Genomic DNA, 23,712 nt, shown 5'->3' with positions numbered 1-23,712 from the left:
CCAAATCCAGGAATTTTGAGTCAGTAGTTTTGGGGTGGGTCCCATTAATTTGCATTTCTAACAATTTCCTAATTGATGCTAATGATGCTGGTTTTCAGAGAACACTTTTAAATAGCACCAGCTATAGTGTAATTTTTATGCCATATCAACAATGTACAACGTAATTGTTCTTGTTTTACTCAAAGATTCTAAAATGTTTTGTATTAAATAATTAAAGAAAAACTATCCTAATATATAGCTATGTATTAAAAAATTATGTCTTAAGTGAAATTTTAAAAGGTATAATCTCATAGATAAAAGATAATAACTTTCTTGTGAATATCAGCATGTGCCTTCTAAATTACCCTCATTGAAACCACCAGTAATTTCTCACCCAGTTTACTTGAAAGCACTTTCTTACAGTCCTTTCTGCCTATGGTCTTGTTATCATCTAATTAAATATGCCTGTTGCCTAATTTTTCTAAAACACAAATCTGACTAAGTTATAAGAAACCTTTTCCTCAGCATAAAGTCCAAACTTCAAAATTTGGCTTAAAATAACTTTTGTGTCTTAGCCTCTGATTATATTTCTGCCTCAGCTATTATTAGGAATTGAACTCTTTTTCTTTCCTCAAGTTTGGAAAATCAATTACAGTTCAATTGTCAACTCTTTAATATAGTACTCCTCCATCTGGAATCTTTTCCCATTTCTCAGCATTCATCCTGCTAAATTTGTGTAGAGAACTCTTGCTTATTTTCCAGATATCACTGCCTCCAAGAAATGTTTCCTGATCTTTCAAGACTATTAAAGGATTTTTTTTCCCTACGGATTCCTGTGGCCCCCCTTTATAACCCTAGCTTCGCAAGACCAAGGTTGTATTATAATTTTCCATTTACTTGCATGGGTTCTACATTGGACTGTCAACTGCTTGAAAGCAAGGGTACTTTAATTTTCTTATTGCATTCTTTTTTTTTTTTTTTTTTGAGATGGAGTTTCGCTCTTGTTGGCCAGGCTAGAGTGCAGTTGCGTGATTTCAGCTCACTGCAACCTCTGCCTCCCTCATTCAAGTGATTCTCCTGCCTCAGGCTCCCAAGTAGCTGGGATTACAAACTTCTGCCACCACTACCAGCTAATTTTTGTATTTGTAGTAGAGACAGAATTTCCACATGTTAGCCAGGATGGTCTCAAACTCCTGACCTCAGGTGATCCACCTCCCTCTCATAGATAAGAGTATCCTTCAAATAATGGACACTCATGAATTGACTCCCTCATGGAGAATTGAAAACATTGAAACATTAAAAATTAAACAGGGAAAAATGAGAAAAGCACCTCTTCAGGACTTTGTCCTTATTCCTATCTGCTCTTCAGATTTTAAGCATTATCAATCAGAAACTTTTAATAAAGACTTAAGACTTTTATTAAATATTCTTTCAAATTATCCCTGAATCTAAAATTGAGTCCACACACACCTACGCACATGTGCGTGCGCACACACACACATACACACCTCAAACAAAATCAACTACTGCTAGTCTACTTATTTTATGCAGACATTTTTATTTTAATAAAGATAGTAAGAAAAAACTCATTTTTTTTCTTCTTATAACCCTCAATTATTTAGAAAACCCATGAGGATCTTTTCAGAGTTCTTCCCTCATGATAGAGCATATATACCACTGACTTGTCATACAGGTTTATTATGGATAGTTTATAATTTTCTCATTCTTCCACCTTTTTATTCTTTCTTTTCCTATTTTGTTATTTTTTAAGATAGAACTCAAAACCTTTTTTAATATTTTAGTTTTCTAGCACAAGTGTGATTCTGTAGGTATTTTGTAAAATGAGCTACATCAATATAATTCTAAGATAAATTTACATAAGATTGTATAATGGAGTTTATAATTTTTATGACAGCATGTATATGATTTCTCTAGTCCAAATGGTTATAGAAAACCAGAAATTAAGATAAAGGGAGATGATTTAAATAATTTAAATAAAGATTTTATCTACATATCTACAGATATTATTGGCTAAAGAATTAAATTGTGATTGCTAATTTTTGTGATTTTTTGCATAAATATATATGTTTATGTTTTATAGTCATCCATTACCTGTGGTCAATGAGCAGTAAAAAGTGTTGTCCTGCAAGGTCAAACAACATTAAGAAAATTCATTTTTTAACCATATAATGTAAGTTAATTTGTAAAAACAAGTAATATGTTCAAAAAAGTATTTTTAATAATGGTTATTAATATAGTAGCTAGTAAATTAGGCACAAATGCAACATGAAATGTATACCCTCCCTCTACTATGTGTACCAACCACATTTAACAACAAAAAGAAGAAAGAGGTTTCTTGATATATATATATATATATATATATATATTTTTTTTTTTTTTAAGAACAAATGTCAGAAGAGAGAGAAGAATTTCTCTCCTTTTTTCAAAAAGCAGGTAATGTGAGTTTGACTAGGCAAGGTGGAGTTTTCCTTGATTTGAATGATGCTACAGAATTATCGATAAATACTGAAGGCAGCTCCAAATGAAACCTAAGCCCAACTTACGGAATTGCGTACATGTCTAGAATGACAGTGGCAACTGGACTGAAAGTTTCCAGCTGTTGAATTGTGCTGCACAGTCAGATTTCCTGGTAATTCTTACTGGCACTCTGAATAAAGTCATCTCAGCTGCTTGCCTGCTTCTACTCCAAACTGGCTAGGGAGAAATGCAGGAGTATGAATTGGAGCTTTCTTTAATAACTGATAGAGTGTACCTGAGAATCTGGCTCTAACTGATTCATCCAAAAGCAGTGTTATCTTGATTGGTCAAGCTACTTTTTTTCTAAGCTTTTCTCGTTTCCAAAATTAATATTATTTATTTTCTGTTCTTTAAAGAGACAATAAAGCAAGTAACTGAACCCAATTTTTGGCACATGGAAAGCCCTTAATACTATTGGCTGTAAGTTTCTTACATTTTGTAAGAAGCTCATTAGGTTCACCCTCATTTATCTAGTGTGACATTTTTGCATTAAATTTAACCCCCTTTATTTGCAAATGCAAAACATTATTTCATCAAATTTTGAATCCCAAATATAATAAACATAAAATAACAATAATTTAACATTTTTCTCTAAATAATTGAAGGATTCCTTTGAATCCAAAGAATTTGCTTTTGAAATATTCTTTCTTTACCTGTATTTTATAAGTAACCTCTGTATCTATGTTAAATGGATTTATCTGAATACAAGTCACATTTGTATTATATGCGATCAGTTGGTGAATTAAAATACAAAGCAGATTTACTTTATGTACAAGGGGTAATTTAAGAAGAATCCTAATCCTTTAATTTATCCATTTCATTAGGTTAAACAAAAAGACTCTATAATATGGTACTCACTGAAGAGTGATAAAGTGGGTATATATCAAAGGGTGAAGGTGAAGATCGTATTTTTTCTGAAATACTGTATCTGAATTTGACAAATATAAGTGGTCTTTCCTACAAATTTAGAAAATTAGAGATTCAGTGAAACATGACAATTCCAAAAAACTTAGGCCTATTTATATTTATGAATTTACTACTTGGTTTTACAACAAATTTAGAAAAAATTATGGAGTCTGGTAAAGAAAAAGCAAAGTATAAATTTTAAATATGGCAATAGCTGCTCAAAGCTGGGCTTCTTAATTAGAAAAAGGGAAATTTCAAAACTCTTATCACATGGTATTTAATTGACAGAGTATTCATTTTATTATTATAAAATAAACTAAGCTTCATGTGTTACTGATATTTCTCACAGGATTTTATACACAGTTACGGTGTAGTAATGACATTTACTAACAATATGAACGTAGAATATAATTTTCAAGAAAATTTTAGGAAAAAAGTAGGAGCTAAACTATTACCGGTTTTTCTTGTCCGAAGACTTCTGCAATTGTTCATACAAAAAGAAATGAATAGAGATGCCAATTGTTTTCACTAACTTCATGCTGTGAATATAAATGGCTGGACAAGAAGAAAGATTAGCAATAAAAAATATAATCTAAAAGGAAAAAGAATAAAGGCAGCTGAAGAAATACATATTTTGCCTTCAAGAAAACTGCATACCATCATGAAGGCACATAAGTATCTCCTCTATTTCAGTGGATTTCACTTTGTCATTATTTCTTTGTTGTCTAATGTGTATGTCTCTTTTTTCCCCAATAGTACTGTAAGTTTTTAAAGACTGAATCTGTAGTCCTGCCTTTCCTTTGTGTGTCCCATTCTAATAAGTATAGGAAAGACACCAAAAGTTATCAGTAAAGGCTGGTTAAATGAGTACAGTTGCAGTTGTAGGTGACTACATAGGTGAGAAGATGAAAAATAATCACTTGAAATGTGTTTCAAGGTATATGTTTATCCAGAAATAGCATTTAACTCAAACTATTTGGAAGTATGCTGCCATTTTTTCTCCAGTAGATTAAAAGGGAATAGATGCCTTTAGTGTAAAGATTTAAAAAGATGTAGTTATCAGTTTTACAGTGATGATATGAAAGTACATTAAAGAATTCCCATAACCTCTTAAAAATTCTACAGCAATGCTTAGTATATTCCAAATTCATTTTTTCTTCCATTGATGCCAATGTTTTTGGACATTGGCATCAATGAAAGAAAAAAAAATTGAGCGGTGGCCTGCTCAAATATATGTCTGCCCAGATCTTGTCATTGTGGTCCATTTTAAAAAGGGATTTTTGCAGACGTAACTGAGTTCAGAGTCTCAAGATGAGATCATCCTGGATTATCTGTGTGAGTCCTAAATCCAATAGTGTGCACTAATACAAGAAAGGAAGAGGAAGACTTGAGATCTACACAAAGGGGAAGGCTATATGAAGTAGAAGTTAAAGATTAGAAGCAGAGATCGGAGATATCTGTTTACCGTGAAATGTAAGCAAATCTTCTCTGGGATGAGAGGGGAGGATTTAGTGTCCTGGAATGTCTTTGGTAAGGGAGATAGTCTCAATATATAATTCTTATGCTGTTTCTAAATGCCTTTGTTACAAAGGAACATGAGCGATTCTAGTGAGAGTTTGTATCCCAATAACCCTCCTCCCTAGATATAGATACATCCCCATAGGAGGTATAACCCCACCATTTCATATTGGTCCCCACATATGTGATATTTCTAGGGCTTGTTTAATAAAGACATGGCAAGTTATGATAGCCCAAACTGCATCTTATTTTGAATTTATTATAGAAGAATATAGCATGTGGCAAATAAATCCTAGATTTATTTTTTATACGTAGTGGTTAAGACTTGTGATTGGCAATCCATAATGACTTTGTAGAGTATGTCTCTGGAATTATCTTCTGTGATACAAAAGGATATGTCATACATCTTAATTTGATCAGAGTTTATTGTCTGTGAAATGCTTCCTGTGACTCTAGAAAGAAGAAGTTGAAACTTTTGTACAGATTTCTGCTATATATTAGGGCAGGCATATATATACCACCAGAACTATGTCTTAACATGAGAAAAGTACAATCAATGTAAGTTTCTTCAAAGTAGTTACAAAATTTCATCTGACTTAATATTAAAAGGGGTAATATACAGGGCTACTTTCAAGTACAGCAATGACTGATGTTCTAATAACTACAAAAAAAATCAGAGAACTATCTAAGTCCTAATTTAGACCAAAACAAACAAGTAATACAGCAATCAACAAATAGTTTTAAATCAAAGTTTTATCAGACATGTAATATTTGATTATTAGCAAGTCAGATGCCAGACTTTAAACATGACCCTTCTAAATCCTGTATTCCTTAATCCTTAATACTAAGACAGATGAAATTTTCATCAGAGTATAAGTTGCAGATTGTAACTTATTGGGATCAATAATAGGCGATGAAGAAATGCAAGCAAAATAACTAAAAAATTTACTGGAATCCAGATGAAGTCACACAATTAGTACTTAGCTATATTAAAATCTCTTTTGACACTCACACTCTACTCTGCTTCCATAAATGTATGGAATATAGGATTTAGAAGGGTCATGTTTTAAAGCCTGTCATCTGACTTGCTGATAATCAAATATCACATGTCTGATAAAACTTTGATTTAAAACTATTTGTTGATTGATGTATTACTTGTTTGTTTTGTCCTGAATTAGGATTTAGATAGTTCTCTGATTTTTTTGTAGTTATTAGCACATCAAGCATTTCTGTACTTGAAAGTATTGCTGTATATTACCCCTTTTAATTTTCAGGAATATGGACATAATTATATTTAAAGTTTTATAGTAGTGATTTATCTACCTTCAGATAGCAATGTACATTAAAAGTGGAATCTACTAGAAACACTTTGAGGAAGAATGCTATAGATTTTAGAAGCTATGGCTGACCTGGTTTTACTTTGTGCAAGATGTCATTGCATTTTTAACTGGTGTCAATTGTTATTTACTAAGAAAATAATGCCTCAAATTTTCTTTGTCCAGACACAAGTAAGATGTTGGGAATTAATTTTTTCTGAAAATGTCTCTGTTTTCACATAATTATGCTCATCTTTTATAACAAAGTTGAACTAAAAATGGGGCTAATATAAGTTTCTTCATGTTATGAGAGATCTTAGAACGGATTTTACTCAAGGTTCAGAAAACTTATAAGGTACAATGGCATCACTCTATTAATCAAATGGTAAAGTGATGTTATAAGAGGGATTAATGGCAGCAGAGCCATTAGAAATATCTGCTCCAGAGCCATGTAGTTTGTTTCCTATTGAACTATTAGTATGCAATATGTTTTCATTCACTTCTTGCCTTTTTAAGAATGAGTATTTGTTATTTCAACTCATATCCATATGACAAAAGCAGAGTTGTACTATTCGGTACCTTTTTGCTGAAGTAGGTGAATATATATACTAAAAGAATAGGTTCATATGAATAAGATATAGGGCATTTATTGGACTCTAATATTTGTTTTTTACAAATGCACTGCATAAAACATTGTAAATAATTGAATACTTAATGTTATTTTTACATTATTTTTCTACATAGCAGATGAATGTGATGAAGACCATGTCTATGTCTAGATGTTTATATGTCCTTTTAGAGGAATAAAGTATTATTTTAAGTAATATCATATTTACTTTTAGTGAGCTGTTAATATTTTTCAAATTCTAGCAGGTCAATTTTGATATGAAGATAATTAAAACTCTAGAAATTCATTATATCAGCATATACAAATGCACAACTTGCTTATATATTTGTCAATATCATACACTGTTAACATTCACAATGAACACTTAGCATTGCAAAATGAGAATAAAGGAAGTCTTTTTAATTGATTTTAAGGCAGTGCTCATAAATGAGAAAAAGTAATGGAAAGAAATTATTGAAATTTGATGAACGATATGATGTAGACAGACATTTACTTCATTTATTTTTGTTTTTTAAAACAAATAGCTAAGTAGATCTGTTTTTACATATTTGCAAACTGTAAAGCTGTTTCAAGGTTCTTATTAATAATTGATTTCCACCTAATTGCTATAAATGATTAAACTAAGCTTTTAAAAATATTGTCTTCATTAGTATAATCTCTTTATTATCTCATAACTTACTACAATTACATATAACCTGTTTCAAGGCTGTTGTGGTGCTAAACATTTAAACTTTATATTATTCAAAACTTCATGTTTGTTTATTTTTTGAGATGGAGTCTCGCTCTGTCACCCAGGCTGGAGTGCAATGGCTTGATCTCAGGTCACTGCAACCCCTGCCTCCCAGGTTTCAAGTGATTCTCTTGCCTCAGCCTCCTGAGTAGCTGGGATTACAGGTGTGCACCACCACGTCCAGCTAATTTTTGTATTTTTAGTAGAGACAGAGTTTCACCATGTTGGCCAAGTTGGTCTCGAACCCCTGACCTCATGATCCTCCCACCTTGGCCTCCCCAAATGCTGGGATTACAGGTGTGAGCCACCATGCTCGGCTTATTCAAAACTTTTGTAATTTATCTTTATGAGTATGTATTATTAACTTAAATGGTTATTCAACAAATTTTAAGTGAGTTAATCATTTGTAAGAAGCACTGACTTAAGTCCTGAAGATACAACAGGAGACAAAACAGACAAGAAACAACAAAGGAAGATTAAAAAGCTTAAGGAACAGTTGGTTTGGAAGAGTTGGTTTAGAACGTCAGGCAAATTGTGCAGAAATGATACTGGGAGCTATTGCTATATTGAGTATATGATGAAAAATACCCTGGGTCAAACTATTTTAATATAATCTATATGTAAACTAATTGATTACTTAATATCAAGTAGGTAAAGAAGAATTGCTCTTATATAACAACATCCTAAATTGAAGCCTTTTGAAATATTTTATTAAAAAATAACATTCAAAGTAGTATTATTCCTTGCTATAAATGTAAGTATACTGTACTACACAGAAATGCTTTGGCCTACATAGAAAATTTTTTATAATTTTGTTTTTAAACAAGGCTTTCAACTTGTGTGGCAACTAGAAGCTTGCAGAGTGCTTGTGTTCATTACAAATGTGCTATTTTATTTTACTCAGCCCTAATGATTTTCATTATCTCCTTAGTTGATAGAATCCATTTCCAAAACCAATAATCTCTTGAAATCCACTGAGCCACAAATTACTCATTAGAAAAAATTTTCAAAGATCATTACCTTTACTATAGATGTTCACTTTTCATCTCCTGCATACTCTCTTGTAATGCTCCTTGTAATAAGGGGAGGGGAGATTATGTAGTTACAGAGAATGATTTCGGTGAAATACAGACCAATGGCTTGTTTACCATTTGAAACACTGCATTTTATTAAAGGTCAACATTGCATTGTGTTTAACCTTAATTCTATACTTGCAAATCTAATGTGTTATCATTAAAATATAAATAGGACTTTAATTATACTATTCTGATAGTTTCTGAGGTGTTTCATGATTTTATTATAATTTTGGGACAAGCAAATGTGTATGAATATTTGATGACCTGCAACAGTTGAACAGTAATTTAGTCTGGGAATTATTTCATATATCTAATTTAGGGCATTTCTTATATAATAATATAATTTTACAAGTATAAAGTTTTTCTACTTTTAGTAAAATAAATGTTTGATTTCTTTAAAAACTATAAGTCTACTGATGTGACTAATTAGGGAAAAAATCAAAAATTATCTCAAAATGAACTTAATAACTTAGGATTATATGGATTATTTTCATTACCCTCAAAGCTGCCTTGAAACCTCTGTACCTATATTCTAATGTTTTGCATGTGGAAATAATTAGAAGTTAAATAAAAATGTAAATATTTTTGTCATATAATAAATATTGCTATTAAGAAAAATTACATTCAACCTAATTTATGTCTTTGTTTGTTAAAGACATAATAAAAGAGAGATTTTATAACCAAGCCTTTAGGAAATCTTGGTTTAAATATTGACAGTGTTAATTATTAGCCTTGTGATCTTGGACAAGTTATTAGCTCCTTTTGTTCTCCATTTTCTCACATACAAAACAGTGAATTGTATTTATCCTATGAAGCTCTGGCCAAAATGCCTGCCCCACAGACAGTCTGATGGATGTTTGGCTTTTTGCTTTTTGTTCTACTAGGCCTCCATTTGCTGTTTGGGAAACTCTCTACGCTATGAATGTTAGCTGGCAGCAAACACTGCCTCCCACTACAAGGGCACACAGTGTTGGTGCCTGCTTTTCCACCCTCCACTTCCAATAGGAAGCAAGCACAGGACCCAAGCATTGCAGACAGTTGTATCACGCCAATGTGCATTCGGAGCCACTGACAGGTAAAGGTTAGGAATGAGAAATGATGTTTTTAAAAGTTATTATAATAGGAAGAGCAGCAACAGGGAACACATCCATTACCAGAAACAATTTTGGGGGTATTCTTACAGGAAATGTTGATATTAACCAAGATATACCATTATATTTGTACTGGTCATTAAAATAAGGTTTGTGGCACTTTTCTTACTGCTTAGCATCTGGCCTAGTTCCCAGCCTTCCTAATGATTATGTGAGCTGCCTGATATCCTCTTAATAAACTCCCTTTTTGCTTAACCCAGCAAGAGTTGCTTGAAATGCTTACAAATAAGAACACCCTCTGATACCGAAAGTGGTTACTGACTGTTAATTATTGTTTTATTATAAAGTGGAGCAATTAGTTCATAGGATTTTTTCAATGGACATATCAAATTTTTCATTTTTTAAAAAGTGGGCTGGATTAGATGACCTGAACTTTACATCTAGTAGAATTTTCGTTATACTGTGATAACACAATTGGCCTTCTTTATCCCTGGGATCCACATGCGTGAATTTAACCAACTACAGATCACCAATTTTTTTTAAAAAAACCCACCTGTACTGAACTTGTGCGGACTTTTTTCCTTGCCATCGTTCTCTAAACAATACAGTGTGGCAACTATGTACATAGCATTTATGTTGTATTAGGTATTATAGGTACTGTAGCGATAACTTAAAGTATCAAGGAGGATGTGCATAGGTTATATGCAAATACTATGTCATTTCATATCAGGGACTGGAACATCTGAAAATTTTGGTATCCATGGGGGGTCCTAGAACCAGTCACCCTTGGTTACTGAGGGAAAAACTTATGAGAGATTTATTATATCTTTTCTATATGAATAATAAAGAAAGTGAGTAAAACATCCTTGTACAACCACACATAGGAAAGAAACAGAAGGACTAAAGAAAATGCGGAGTTTTGACAAGTAAATATACAAAGGTTTACTAATGTGTGTTAATAATATCTTGTATTTTGCAACTAAGCTTTCTTTCAAAATAGATAAAATAACATTTGAAAACCCTCAAGAAATGACTCCATTTTAATTATTTTATGTCATGCTTACTCACATTAGGTAAAAGAGCCTGTTTTCATGCCACTTTCTTACATAGTCCTGGTGCTAATTAATTCGGCCATACAGATCCATAAAATGAGCACTAAAAAGACATAAAAAATAATTGACCTCCCTAAGGCAACTTTCTTGGCTTTTGCTGGTAGGATATGGATTCATTAAAGTACTTGCCATTATGTGTATTCATTAAAGAAGGAAACAATCTATTTTGTCATCAACAAACCAAACAACTTTCTAACCTCTTGCTAGTTGCCAGATAACATTTAGTTTAATTGGCCTGATCCTGACTATCCTTTAAGGCTTTTCAAGAAAAAAAGTAGGTAGACACATGTGGAGGGAAATTAAGTGGGCCTGGCACAAGCTCCTGAAGTTGCTCTGGTAACAATAGATTTAGAATATACAAAGTTCAAGTGAATATGAATTGTAAGTGACAGCTAAACTGCTAGAGAGCAGAGCAAAATTCAGCAGTTCTGGATACTGTTAGTAAACATTTTATATTTTTGACTAGTACCAAACATTTTTACGTTATTGACAATATTCATAAAATGTTATACTGTAGGATATTTGTAAAAATATACATGTAATGAAATGAGAGACGTAGACTTAATATATTATTGTCATTATTTTATGAAAGTTAATAAGGAAAGGAAAAACACTAACATGACAATAGAAAAATGGCAAAGGACCTAAATGAAGAAATATAAATTGCTAATAAAAATATTCAAATATTCTAGAAATAGAAGATTTGCATGTTTAAATAGTAATATACCATTTTTTTTCTGTGTGTGTAAAATTGACAAATATTGGGGAACCAACAAAGATGATCTTCATTGCTAGAAAGTTGCTGCGGAATAATCAGTCTTATACTACTCTCTAGGATAAAAAACTCTCTGGAAAGAAAGCATCAGAAGCCCTTAAAAATGTATTCCCTTGGCCAGGCATGGTGGCTCACGCCTGTAATCCCAGCACTTTGGGAGGCCGAGGCAGGCAGATTGCCTGAGCTCAGGAGTTCTAAACCGGCCTGGGCAACATGGAGAAACCCTGTCTCTACTAAAAATACAAAAAACTAGCCAGGCATGGTGGCAGGTGCCTGTAATCCCAGCTACTCGGGAGGCTGAGGCAGGAGAATTGCTTGAACCCGGGAGATGGAGGTTGCAGTGAGCCTAGATTGCGCCATTGCACTCCAGCATGGGTGACAGAGTGAGACTCCATCTCAAAAAAAAAAAAAAAAAAAGTATTCCCTTTAACCAAGTGATTCTACTTCAGGAATCTATCCTGAATTAATAATAGAAATTTTGGACCCCACATTTGGACTGTTGCCTTTTTTTTTAAAGCAAAGCATAATTAGAGTTGTAATAAAATTGTTGCAACTTAGTTTTAAATGAATAAGGTATAATTTAAAAGTCTCCTTATATAGCATGGCCAAAATATGTGTATAATCATATATATGCACCTATGTATATGTGTGGATATGTGAGATATCTTTATACCTCAAACTAAAAAAAAAATAGTTCAAGGGAATTTTAACATGGATCTATCAAAGAGATACAATTTCAGCTAATTTACATATTTTTCTTTATGATATTCTTGTTTTCCAAGATGTTTAAATTGAGCAGATTATTTAATACATTGTAAAATATTTTTAATGTGTCTGTAAATGAGAACGTCAATTCTAACATCTTAGAAAGAGCAGAGGTAAAAGAGAAAGAAAAAGTTATTAATCTTCCAAAACTAATCATCATAAAATTCTCTTGCTGGATTGTTCTGCACTTGATCATTCAATGGGAAAGTTGGCAGACACTTCTTTCAGAACATTTATGTATTCTGGTGGAACAAGAGAACCCGTGCTCTTAAGTGTAGCCCTCCCGCTCTCGAATTGCCTAATACAAAGTGTAATTTTTAGTTGAAATTGAACTCAAATGCAATTTGATATCTGTTCTCCCAATTTACAATGGCAAAATAAATGGAAAATTTAGAGAAATTTTTGAAGGAAGGGTGTGTTTGTGTCTGGCGAGAGTGCTAAGTAAGTAACGAAGTCATACTCTAAAAAGAGTAAGAAAACACAGGGATATTTTTATAATGAAAGATGACCTAAAAAGTCCTTCTTCTCTTTTTTTCTTACATTTCAAAAGTTAAACAATGTAGCTCTTTCTGCATCAGACATATCTTAGTGGTTTTCGAATATGTTGTAATAATTAAAGTCATTACTAATGTATTTGTGTCTCCAATGTTCAAATTTTTTCCCCCATGCATTGTTTATTCAGTTAAGAAACTAAATTACTGATTTCATAAACATTTCTATTCGGCAAGAGTTCCCCTTTTCTGCCTTAATTCTCTCACCGTCTTCCCTGTTTCTTCTGTGGGAGCATTGCCTTCACAAATCACGTTATCTCAAATCCTGTCTCAGATTCAAAACTTTTGAGGAATCCAACACCACGTACTTCCAAAGCATAAAAGGTGATACAAAACAACACTTTTGAATAGGGTATGGTCTACTGGTCTAAGGAAATAGGAGCACAAGAATAATCAATGGCAATGTTATTTGGACCTGAGAGAATACTTTACCATTGGAGTTTATCAAGAAAATAAAGAAAAATGACAGAAATAAAAAGGAATACTTAGGAAAATGTATCATGAAATGACCATGGTGAAGATTCACTGAACAACCTAAGCGTGGCTGCTTGTTCTATCTGTTGTATGTCCCTCTATTTTCCCTCATTGTCTGCCTTTTCCTTGGGTTCCGGCTCAGGAAATTGATCTGTAGTATTTCATCAATAGTGCTCTGTGTCTCTGGTTTCAGCTGGGGTCAGACTATGGAAAGCCTCATTAGGAGATTGTAGGGAGGCAGAAGATGAAGTTAGAGTATTTATTTTCTCATCTACCTTCCTATTAAGTTGCTTTAAGCTTCTGACTTCTACACCTGGCAAAAATTACATTTATCTCAAGACCCCTGACCCTATTTAATGTTCTGTTCTTCTGTCTTCTACATGTTTCTGATATGTTGTAATATCTGATTTCTTAAATATGTTCCCCTTCCTTTTCCTTTGGATCGGGAGATGCTAATACCTTATTGTTACCAGCTCTGTTACTACAGTGTCTTTGTGGTTCCCCTAAAACTATATGTTTGTAAGTAATTAGCTTTGTAATTAAACTCCATTCACATTAGACTACTAAGAGTTTGCCATCCTTTTCCTTTTAGAACCTTGATAGTATTGAAACGGGAAAGGTTCCCTTGTGCCCCTCACAGAGCTTGCGATGGGGATGTGGGTCGCTTCTTCAGTGCCCCACTGCTCAAACCTCTAGGGGAGCACACAAACGGGCAGACTGTGTGGCTCCCACCCCACAGCAGTGTCTAAGAGTGAGTATTTACAGCTCCCGAAGCCCCCAGTGGGCGTGTCTTACAGGGTGCTCTTTTAGTTTTGCCGTCTATAGGCGGCTTGTGCTAACCAGCTCAATTAGACCCTCTACCTTGTAGCAAGGACAGAGGGCTTTCCGTATCCCGGGTTCTTGCCTTGGTGTGCCGGGAGAATCAGATCACACCTGGGCTTGGAGAATGATTGCAAGGTCTTATTGAATGGAGGTAGCTCAAGGGAAGTCAGAAGGGGATGGAGTGGGAAGGATTTTCCCTGCAGTTGGGCTACTCAGCGGCTTGGGCTCTCATCTGACTGCCCAGCTAAACAATGTTTCGTTCTGCTTCTGCCGGTCAGTGGCCTGCTTGTCGGTGGCCTGCCGGCATGCCAGTGCCTGTCAAGAAGTTCAGGTGCCTGTCAAGAGGTTCAGGTACCTGTCAAGAGGTTCAGCTGCCTGTGTGTTCCTCCGCTTATGTGCTCTTCTCAATGTCCAGCCACCTCTATGCCTGCCTGTTAGAGTCTCAGGGTTTTTATGGGCACACGATGGAGGCTTGGCAGGCCACGGTGGTCTTGGGAAATGTAACATTTGGGTAGCAAATGCCTGTCCTCACCTAGGTCTGTGAAGGTGGAGCCATAGCAAGGGACCACACACTTCTCTACCCAGGGCTTCCCTTCCCCACTTCCGTATCTTTTAAAGGGACCACACTCTTCCCTTCCCAACACTTCCCTTCCATATTAATATTATGAATCTAAATTTCTGAATAGCTTATGATATGTTCATAATTTTGAATTACTTTTTTCTTTCTATATAACTGACCCAAATCTTATTTGAACATCTCTTCTTTTATCACTTTCAATTATTTGTATATGTCTATGTTCTATGCATTTTCTCATACAATTCTACACACTTTTATTCAAGTTTTATCAATATGTATTAATATAATTCTTTTTTCTATCAATACATTTTAATCAAATTGTTGTCATGTTGTTTTCTTAAATTCACACATTAAGGGGAGAGATTTACTAATTATATTTTTGTAGATCCAGCTAGCACTATTCCTTCTAGACACTGCTTAATTTAAACAACATTGATTTACAAGGATTTGTATTCCTCTTTAATATGCTCTGTACAGTTGCTATGGTTGCCAATTTTTGCAGAAAATTACTTCTATCTATGTTGCATCTCTAGGGCTATATGAATTCCAAATCTCACTATTTAGAATACTCTCTAGTCTTTGTGTTTTTATACTTGAGTCTGTTTTATGAAACAGAGAAAGAAAAGCTTCCAATTTGTATAAAATCTTTAAAAATCTTCCAACAGGGAAAAACCATTGAAATAAGAAGTAGCCAGCAATAGTTGTTTAAACATGTCAAGCCCTCCTAATGTGAGCTTTAAAGATGCATTTTTTTTATCTGTAGGATCTTTCGAGTAAGTAAATATAGTATAAATATAGTAAATAAGTATAGTGTAGATCTTTATTTTTTATTTTCACATTCTATTATACATAATAAAAATTACATATTTCATTAAGTTGTCTCTAATTAAAAACCTAAAAAAGTATTTAGTTGACTAACTTATTCAATATTCAATTATCTGGAAAAAAAATTGACCTATTTAGCACATATTTATTAAGCACCTAATGTATGTTAAGCAGTAGACCTAAAGTAGTAAGAAGAAATGGCATCTTCTCAGCTATAGAAGTTCTACAAAATCTTGAGTTTATTCATCCAATCTTCAAACAAATATTTTGCAGACACCAGGAGACAAAAAAAGCAATTCTTCACAAATGCCCTATCCTTTATGTTTGTCACTTATTATTTTCCACTTATTATTTTTCCATTTCTTTCCACTTGTGATTTCCATTTACTATTTTTAATAATCTTTGTTTATTTTATCTATATTCACCTTGATACCGTCTTTGGCAAGGTTATGCCTTGTTTTTCTATGTATTAGAGACCCTCCTCACAGTTCTTGTCCCATGCATAGTGCCTGGTTCATTATTGTGTTTCTTAGTGCTCTCTCAATTCTAATCTTGCCAGGTTTAAGAATGTGCAGCTAGTGTTTCTTCCTCTAGCCAGAAAGAGTGATAACTAAAGACACATTTCTTAAACTAATAGAACACAAAATCACATGCATTGCCTGAAGTTTTAAGCTTTAAGGGTTTTGTGAAAAAGAGAAAAGTAATTAAATCCTTCTGTTCTTCCTCCTGATTTTATTTTGAAAATTAAACAAATTATTGATTTAGTTTTTTTTTTTTTATACTTTTTTGTATAATTCATTTTGCATTCTGGTACCAAGTATGAAAATTTGAATAAATCCTTATCCTTAGTTTATGCCATATTGTCAGCAGGTACCATGTGAAACTCCTGAAATTATTTGCTTATTTAATCATCTATCAATTCATCTATCTGTTTATTTTTGTTTATTTACATTCCGTAACTCCATTTCCCTCCTACTTCCCCAGAATAATCACTTATAGCACTTACCATCAAAGAGATTGTGACCTATAATGAGAAAAATATTTTACAGCCTCACATTTCTTAAGAATAAAATAAAATTAAAACAGTGATTCAAGTGGGTCCACAACACAATTATTGTGTACTAAATGATAGTTTTAGATATTGGCATTTTTAGGAATTCTTATGGAAGGAAATACTACACAATGAACACAATGAGAGGATAATAGAGATTTTGGAAAAAAAATAAGAGATTTAAACTGAATTATTGAAAGTAGATGAATTTTATTAGAAAGTGAGAAATAGGGAACTAGGCGAGGAAAATTTAAGCCAGAAAAACAGATGTATAAGGTATATGGAAATAATGAATTATTGAAGCCCTCCTATCAAGATAAGTTGAAACAGCCACTCATTTTAAAACAGACTAAATGCGCTGGGTGTGCCTTTGACTTGACCCTGTAATTCCAACTACTTGAGAGGCTGAGGCAGGAGGATCACTTGAGACCAGGAGTTCCAGGCTACAGTAAGCTATGATCACACTACTGTACTCCAGCCTGGGCGACAGAATGAGAACCCATCTATAAAATAAAAACCCAAACCAAAAACCAAAAACACAGACTGAACAAATGTCTAATAACTTCTGCCATTAGAAATAAAATAGAACAAAATATACACACTAACGAATTTCTCTAAGTTATTTCAGTCATTGATGTTTGATTTAATAATTTAAGGTTAATTAGGAAAATAGGTAAGCTTGTTAGCTTTTCTGAGTATAGCCTCACAAAAACTATTTGAATTTTCAAGAATGTGCCTGCAAACTTCAGTGGTTTTTCCAGAGGAGATTATTATTTAAATTGCAGAATTTAGCTTATGGTTATAAAACATGCAGCACACACATATCTATATTTACTTTATGATTGCTTATATATGTGTCCACCTGTAAAAGTATATCCATTTTGTATGAAGTGACTTCAGAGACAGACAGAGAGAGAGGTGTCCTGCAGTCACAGGCCACTTCATAGGCGATGACCATTGTAGTCTTAGAAAGGAGGTGCTTTTTAATAGTATGATCACTCATTTGACTACACATCAATGATCTACAATTGGAAGAGCAATTTGGAAATTAAAGGGAGGAATTTATTTGGGGAGATTTTTCAGTGTGTTGCCCTCACTGGACTCAATGTTGCATTGTACTCAGTTGTTCACTGAGTCTATTGTCTATCCACCATCTCAGTCCATTCTCATGAGGGAAGGATGGTGAGTACTAATCCTGCTTCTTTCCTTCCCATAGGTGTTTTAAGAGCGGCTTAAGCAAATCCCTTATTGAGGTAAAGTGTTAAACCCTGTAGTGTTGGTGGGGGATGTACTGGATTAGGAACTTATACCTGCTTAGGCAATCTAAAGACAAGAAACTCATCTTCAGATGTCAGAAGAAATTTAGAAAAATGAATGAGAAAGAGCAAGAGAGTGAAAGCAAGTAAGAAGAGAGTAAGAGAAAGAGACTGAGAGCATGCGTGAGAGAGAGATACCCATAGTCAGGGGCCTCTTCATGGGTGACAACCAGCGCAGTCTGACAGGGCTCCACATTCAAGAGATACCTGAACTACCAGGGGCTTAATGCTGTGAGACTGACATATTGAAACTCTTAATAGTGACATTTATGTTTTTAAAGGTAAGTCCCTAGGAAAGCGGTTTTGGAGCTTCACATGTGGCCCTGCCTTCCAATGCCTGCTTGAGATGGGTTCTTGGTAGCTAGCTTTTTACCTACCACTTTTCACCTCTGCCCAGCTTCCACTGTCACTGACTGCTCAGAATGAACTCCAGCTTGTATTGACACGGGAAGCCCTGTGGTCTTCCACTGCTGTCTGCCTTAATAGGTAACTTGAACACATTCATGGAAATTTGCAGGGTTTGGTGGACACATACTGTGACATCTTGGGATGAGGCATGCTGCAGTTATCCCTGCTCTGGGGTGTCAGTGCCAAAGTGCATTCAGACATTGACTTGAAGGGGCAAGTTGTTATCTACCCCGATCCAAGGTTTTATTACAGCTTGGTACAGAGATTGCAATTCCTTGGTGGTTTGCTTGTGAGCCTTGGGTAGTGTGGTGGTTCCATCCCAACCCAGCACACTGTGTATCTGACTAAAAGCTTGACGAGAGGAAAGCCAGCAGGCAGTGGGCTTTTCCTTGAGTTGTATTGCAGGCCCCCAGGTACCTGTGAGGATCTGCATGCATCCATAAGTATCCCCATGTGCGAGGGAGCTCAATGTTAAACAGCAATTTTTTTAAAAAATGACAGGTAGAGAGACTGTGGAAGAGGAGATTCTTTTTTTAAAAATTAATTTGTTACCTCTAACAGAATCTTTTTATTTTTTTCAAAGCAAGGGTTTCTATATTTAAATTTTGCACTGGAGTCAACCCTTTCCAGCTTATATTTTCACTGACTATGGAGAAAAAAATGCATACATTTTCTTATTTTTTTTCTCTTTTCTATTCTTCCTGGTTTGTTTATTTGCTTTGCTTGCCAAATACATGTCACTTATCAGAGAATGGGAACCTATAGGCATCTTAAATGATTCCCATAATGTTGCTTAGAGAGGGAATACCCATCAACCCCTAAACAAATACATAAGAAGGTGGCTAGAATGCCAAATTTTTCAGGGCTGAAAGGAGATTTGTAAGTGATCACCAGGAAGAAAATATAATGGGCATGTCAAAGAAAGTCTAGTCAAATATCCCCAGTGGGTATCTCTGAGGAACTCACAAATAAGCTCCTCCGCATAACCCCATGACCAAAAAAAGGAGCTTGATTTTCTTATCTGCCAAACCAAGGGTGTGTTAGCCTAGTGACTTCAAGACCAGAGGTAACAAAGCCTAACTACATTGATGCCAGGAAAGGAGGACCGTTTGCATCTGACCTCTTCAGCTTTGCTCTCTTCTTTCAACTCCGAGATCACCAGAAGCAGTCTAGTGAATAAGGAAGGAGGAATAGGATATTAAATAGGTAGACAGAGAAGAAACTGGTCCAGATCCCTTTCCTTCCAAAAGGTTTGACTAGCACTGTGCTCATGCTGAACAAGGCGCAAAGATTTAACTTGGAATAGAGCTTGGAGTTTAGTTATTGTATTGGACTAGACCTATTTATTAGATGGCAAATAGTCTTCTAACTGAAAATGACCAGAGGATTCTTTAATACTTCAGAAAATTGAAGAAGTTGTTACATTTGGACTAGATTGTTTCACAGGGGAAAGTGTCTAAAAACAGGCACAGAGTGAAGATGAAGCTGTACCCTGTGACTCATTTGTCTAACTCACTATTACACACTTCTATGGACTTATCAATTAGCTACTATATGTCAAAGCAAAACCTTTATTGAAGCAATGTAAGTGTGAGTAAATACTGTATTGGATATTAATATAATTTTATTTCCTTTTTCTGATATCATTAAGATTATAAGTTGATCTTAAATAACAGAAACATAGTATCGAATGGTTTGAATGAATAAGCATAATTTTTATTATTTATAATAAATATTAATCTATAAATTACTATTTTTAAAATTCTGAAACATTTGGTAACACTAAATATTACAGATTGATTTTTAGCTTCCACTTAGCTGTATAAAATAATCAATTTATTATTTATCCAGAATGATTTTAAAATTTATCTAACCATGTCTAGACTAATATTTTCTCCATGAGAACTAACTCTAAGAAAGCAAACGGGAAAACATTTTTTTTCTCTACTCAAGAGCTTTTGCCCCATTTAAAGAATTTCCAAACTGTACCTAGCAGCTAATCCCACTGCTGACACTGACACTTTTCTACATGTTTCTCAGGGTCTGTAAATACACTTTTGAATGAGATTTTAGGAATAATGATTCTACCTGAATAAATATACCCCAGGGCTGCTCAAATATCTAAATATTTTGGGTAAAAACATTTGTAGAAAAACTGTGCATTCACAACCTATATGCTGACCTGTAATGGATTAGGGTATTCTACCCTGACATCAATTTTCCAGAAAAGAAAACCAATACTAACGTGAAAGAATCTTTCTTTGCCCTATAGGCCACAGATAGGATAAAGCTAAACTTATGCTGTTTTCTAATAATATTTTAAAAATCTCACGAGGTCAAGAGATTAAGACCATCCTGGCCAACATGGTGAAACCCCTTCTCTACTAAAGATACAAAAATTAGCTGGGCATGGTGGTGCACACCTGTAGCCCCTGTTACTCGGGAGGCTGAGGCAGAAGAATCTCTTAAACCTGGGAGGCGGAGACTGCAGTGAGCCGAGATCGTGCCACTGCACTCCAGCCTGGAGACAGAGTGAGGCTCTGTCTCAAAAATAAATAAATAGGTCGGGCGCAGTGGCTCATGCCTGTAATCCCAGCACTTTGGGAGACCGAGGCAGGCAGATCACCAGGTCAGGAGTTCAAGACAAGCCTCCAGCCTGGAGACAGAGTGAGACTCTGTCTCAAAAATAAATAAATAGGTCGGGTGCAGTGGCTCACAACTGTAATTCCAGCACTTTGGGAGGCTGAGGCAGGCAGATCACGAGGTCAGGAGTTCGAGACAAGCCTGACCAACATGGTGAAACCCCATTTCTACTAAAAATACAAAAATTAGTGAGGCATGGTGGTGTACGCCTGTAATCCCAGCTACTCAGGAGGTTGAGGCAGGAGAATCACTTGAATCCAGGAGGTGGAGATTGTGGTGAGCCAAGATCGCACCACTGCACTTCAGACTGGGCAACAGAATGAGACTCCATCTCAAAAAAATAAATTAATTAATGAATTAAAAAAATCAAAATCAGAATAATGAAATCTTACATTTCATTTTATACACACACACAAACACACACATATATACGGTGTTATGTTTTTTATATATATATAACAATATTTACTGTTATGTTTTTTATATATATTACAATATTTACTGGAAAATAACATATCTACTCAGAAGTTAATGACTGTGGTCAAGTAACAGGCATTGGAATAAAAATGATAGACACTTAAACATTTTAAGCAACATTTAGTAGGATAAGCACAATATAATATATATGTACAAATTATTTTGGAAACATAAGGGAAAATTCTTGGAAACATAAGAAATAAAGGAAGAAAGGAGTATGTTTGACCAAAGAGAAGATATTTTACCAAGACCTTAAAGAATGGAAATTCACTAATAAAGACAGAAAATAAGTACATTGTAAAATATAAACAACAAATGAACTAACAATTAAGTGGGCATCTTGATTTCAATTAAGGAAATCTTGAGAGCTTCAGTTTGTGCACGCTATTTGAGTATGGGGAAGATTAGAATAGAAATCTAGTTAGGTACCAGTCATAGGCTTTCTCATGCTAATACTTTTCCACTTTATCATATGGACCACTTAGATAAGTTTTTTTAACAGATAACTGAAAACATTATGAAAAGTTATTGCAAGGGTTAAAGAAATGGTAGATGATTTCAGTTGGCAAGATATTGTAAAAGCCCACATGAGAGAATGCTGTGAAATAATATTATGGTATAAAATATGCAAAGATGTGGATTTGAGAGATATTTGTTTGGTGGTATTGACAGAATTTAGAAACCAAGAACACAAATTGGAAGAGAGTGATGAGAAAACTTATAATCATGAACAAGATTCCCAATTTTTATTGACAGCCGAGACAGTGCATATTATTAAATAAGTTAGAGAAATCCTCTCATTCTCACAACTATTTTAAATATTATTTAATCTCCTCAAAACTTGGATTTAGTCTCCATCTCCTAACTCTCAGGAGGTGACATTCTCTTTTATTTCACATTGTCACTTCGTTGGAAGAAACACTATTGGCTTTCCGTCACCAGTTGACCAAAACTGTCATTGACCCTCCTACCTAGGTCTAATCTCTTTACCTACACCATTGGGCCATTCCTTTGCTTGCCTTGCAGTTTAATAATTTTTTCCTTACTTCTATATTGTTAATCTATCCCTTTCTAAATGTGCCATCTTATCATTTAAACTTGTCCAAATCTCTCACATTTGAGAATGAGGTCGATAGCCTATTCTGCATTTACTTTATCTTTTTATTTCACTTTACAGACAAATATTTCAAAAAGTTGTCTATATTTGTCCTCCACATATTTTCATATTTTTAATTTTTTTTACCTTCCTTCATTTTGATTTGTACACCTGGAACTATGATAATAATCGCCACGTTACTAAATCCAAAACACACATTTTGATCTAAGGTACTCATTCATTTCAGCATATTGTGGTCTACCTCTTCCAACTGAGTAACACATTAGGCTTCCTAATACCAGATATTTTTCTTTAAATTTTGCAAGGAATAGTAGTCTGATGTGAAGGCTTTTTATTAGACATATTTCTTCAATCTTGGTTTTTATCAGTCCAAGGTGCACACAGTCGCTCACTCTCTCCCTCTTTCTCTCTCTGACTCTCGCTCTCTCTCTCTGTATCTCTCTTTCCCTCTAATATAAAATGCTACAAAATGTGGCCTGTGAATCATAACTGGGCCAGAAATATGTGTTTGACACACATTTTTTAAAATAAAGCTTTAATTTTTCTTGTAGAAAAGATATTTAGCTGTCCGAGGCAGATTCTCCACTCTTCTTGGAGGGACTTTCCCTACTATGTAGTGGTAAGAGGATGCAGTGCTTTTGGCACCATCCAGAAAGGAGACATGTAAATTGCAGGAAAGTAACAGGGACAATCATAGGTAGGTGAATCCACTTTATTCTTGCTCACAGCATATGAGACAGAGGATATTGGCCCTAATCAGTCTCTCTCCCTTTTTGGAACTTTGAATACAGATTTGGATGAGTAGAAATGGATCTAAGCTGTAGTCAACAGTATGTTGAAGATGTTTTAAGCAAATTGTGTATGAAGTTTGTCCTGACACACAATTTGGCCAAACCTCCTTAGACCCCTTGATTCCTGTCTACTTTCTAAGATGAAACACTTTTTAGTCTCTCATAAGTTATGTGAAGATATATACAATTACAAAAACTTTTCTGTTCATGTAAGACATTCAGAGAC

At 34.4% G+C, this 23,712-nt stretch overlaps 1 long non-coding RNA gene across 1 annotated transcript in view; it reads left to right on the top strand.

Annotated features, from left to right (window-relative positions):
- Nucleotides 1-23,712, top strand: part of LOC130540715 (uncharacterized) — a 91,902-nt gene that overhangs the window by 31,845 nt on the left and 36,345 nt on the right. Inside the window, exon 2 of the long non-coding RNA XR_008954708.2 lies at nucleotides 9,576-9,766. This is a non-coding gene — a long non-coding RNA (uncharacterized LOC130540715). The remainder of the gene's footprint in view (nucleotides 1-9,575; nucleotides 9,767-23,712) is intronic.

The sequence above is a fragment of the Pan paniscus genome, chromosome 14, assembly GCF_029289425.2.
Source record: "Pan paniscus chromosome 14, NHGRI_mPanPan1-v2.0_pri, whole genome shotgun sequence".
Taxonomy (NCBI): Eukaryota; Metazoa; Chordata; class Mammalia; order Primates; family Hominidae; genus Pan; species Pan paniscus.
Note: the sequence above shows the minus strand (reverse complement) of the source record. Positions and strands in the feature narration are given on the sequence as shown.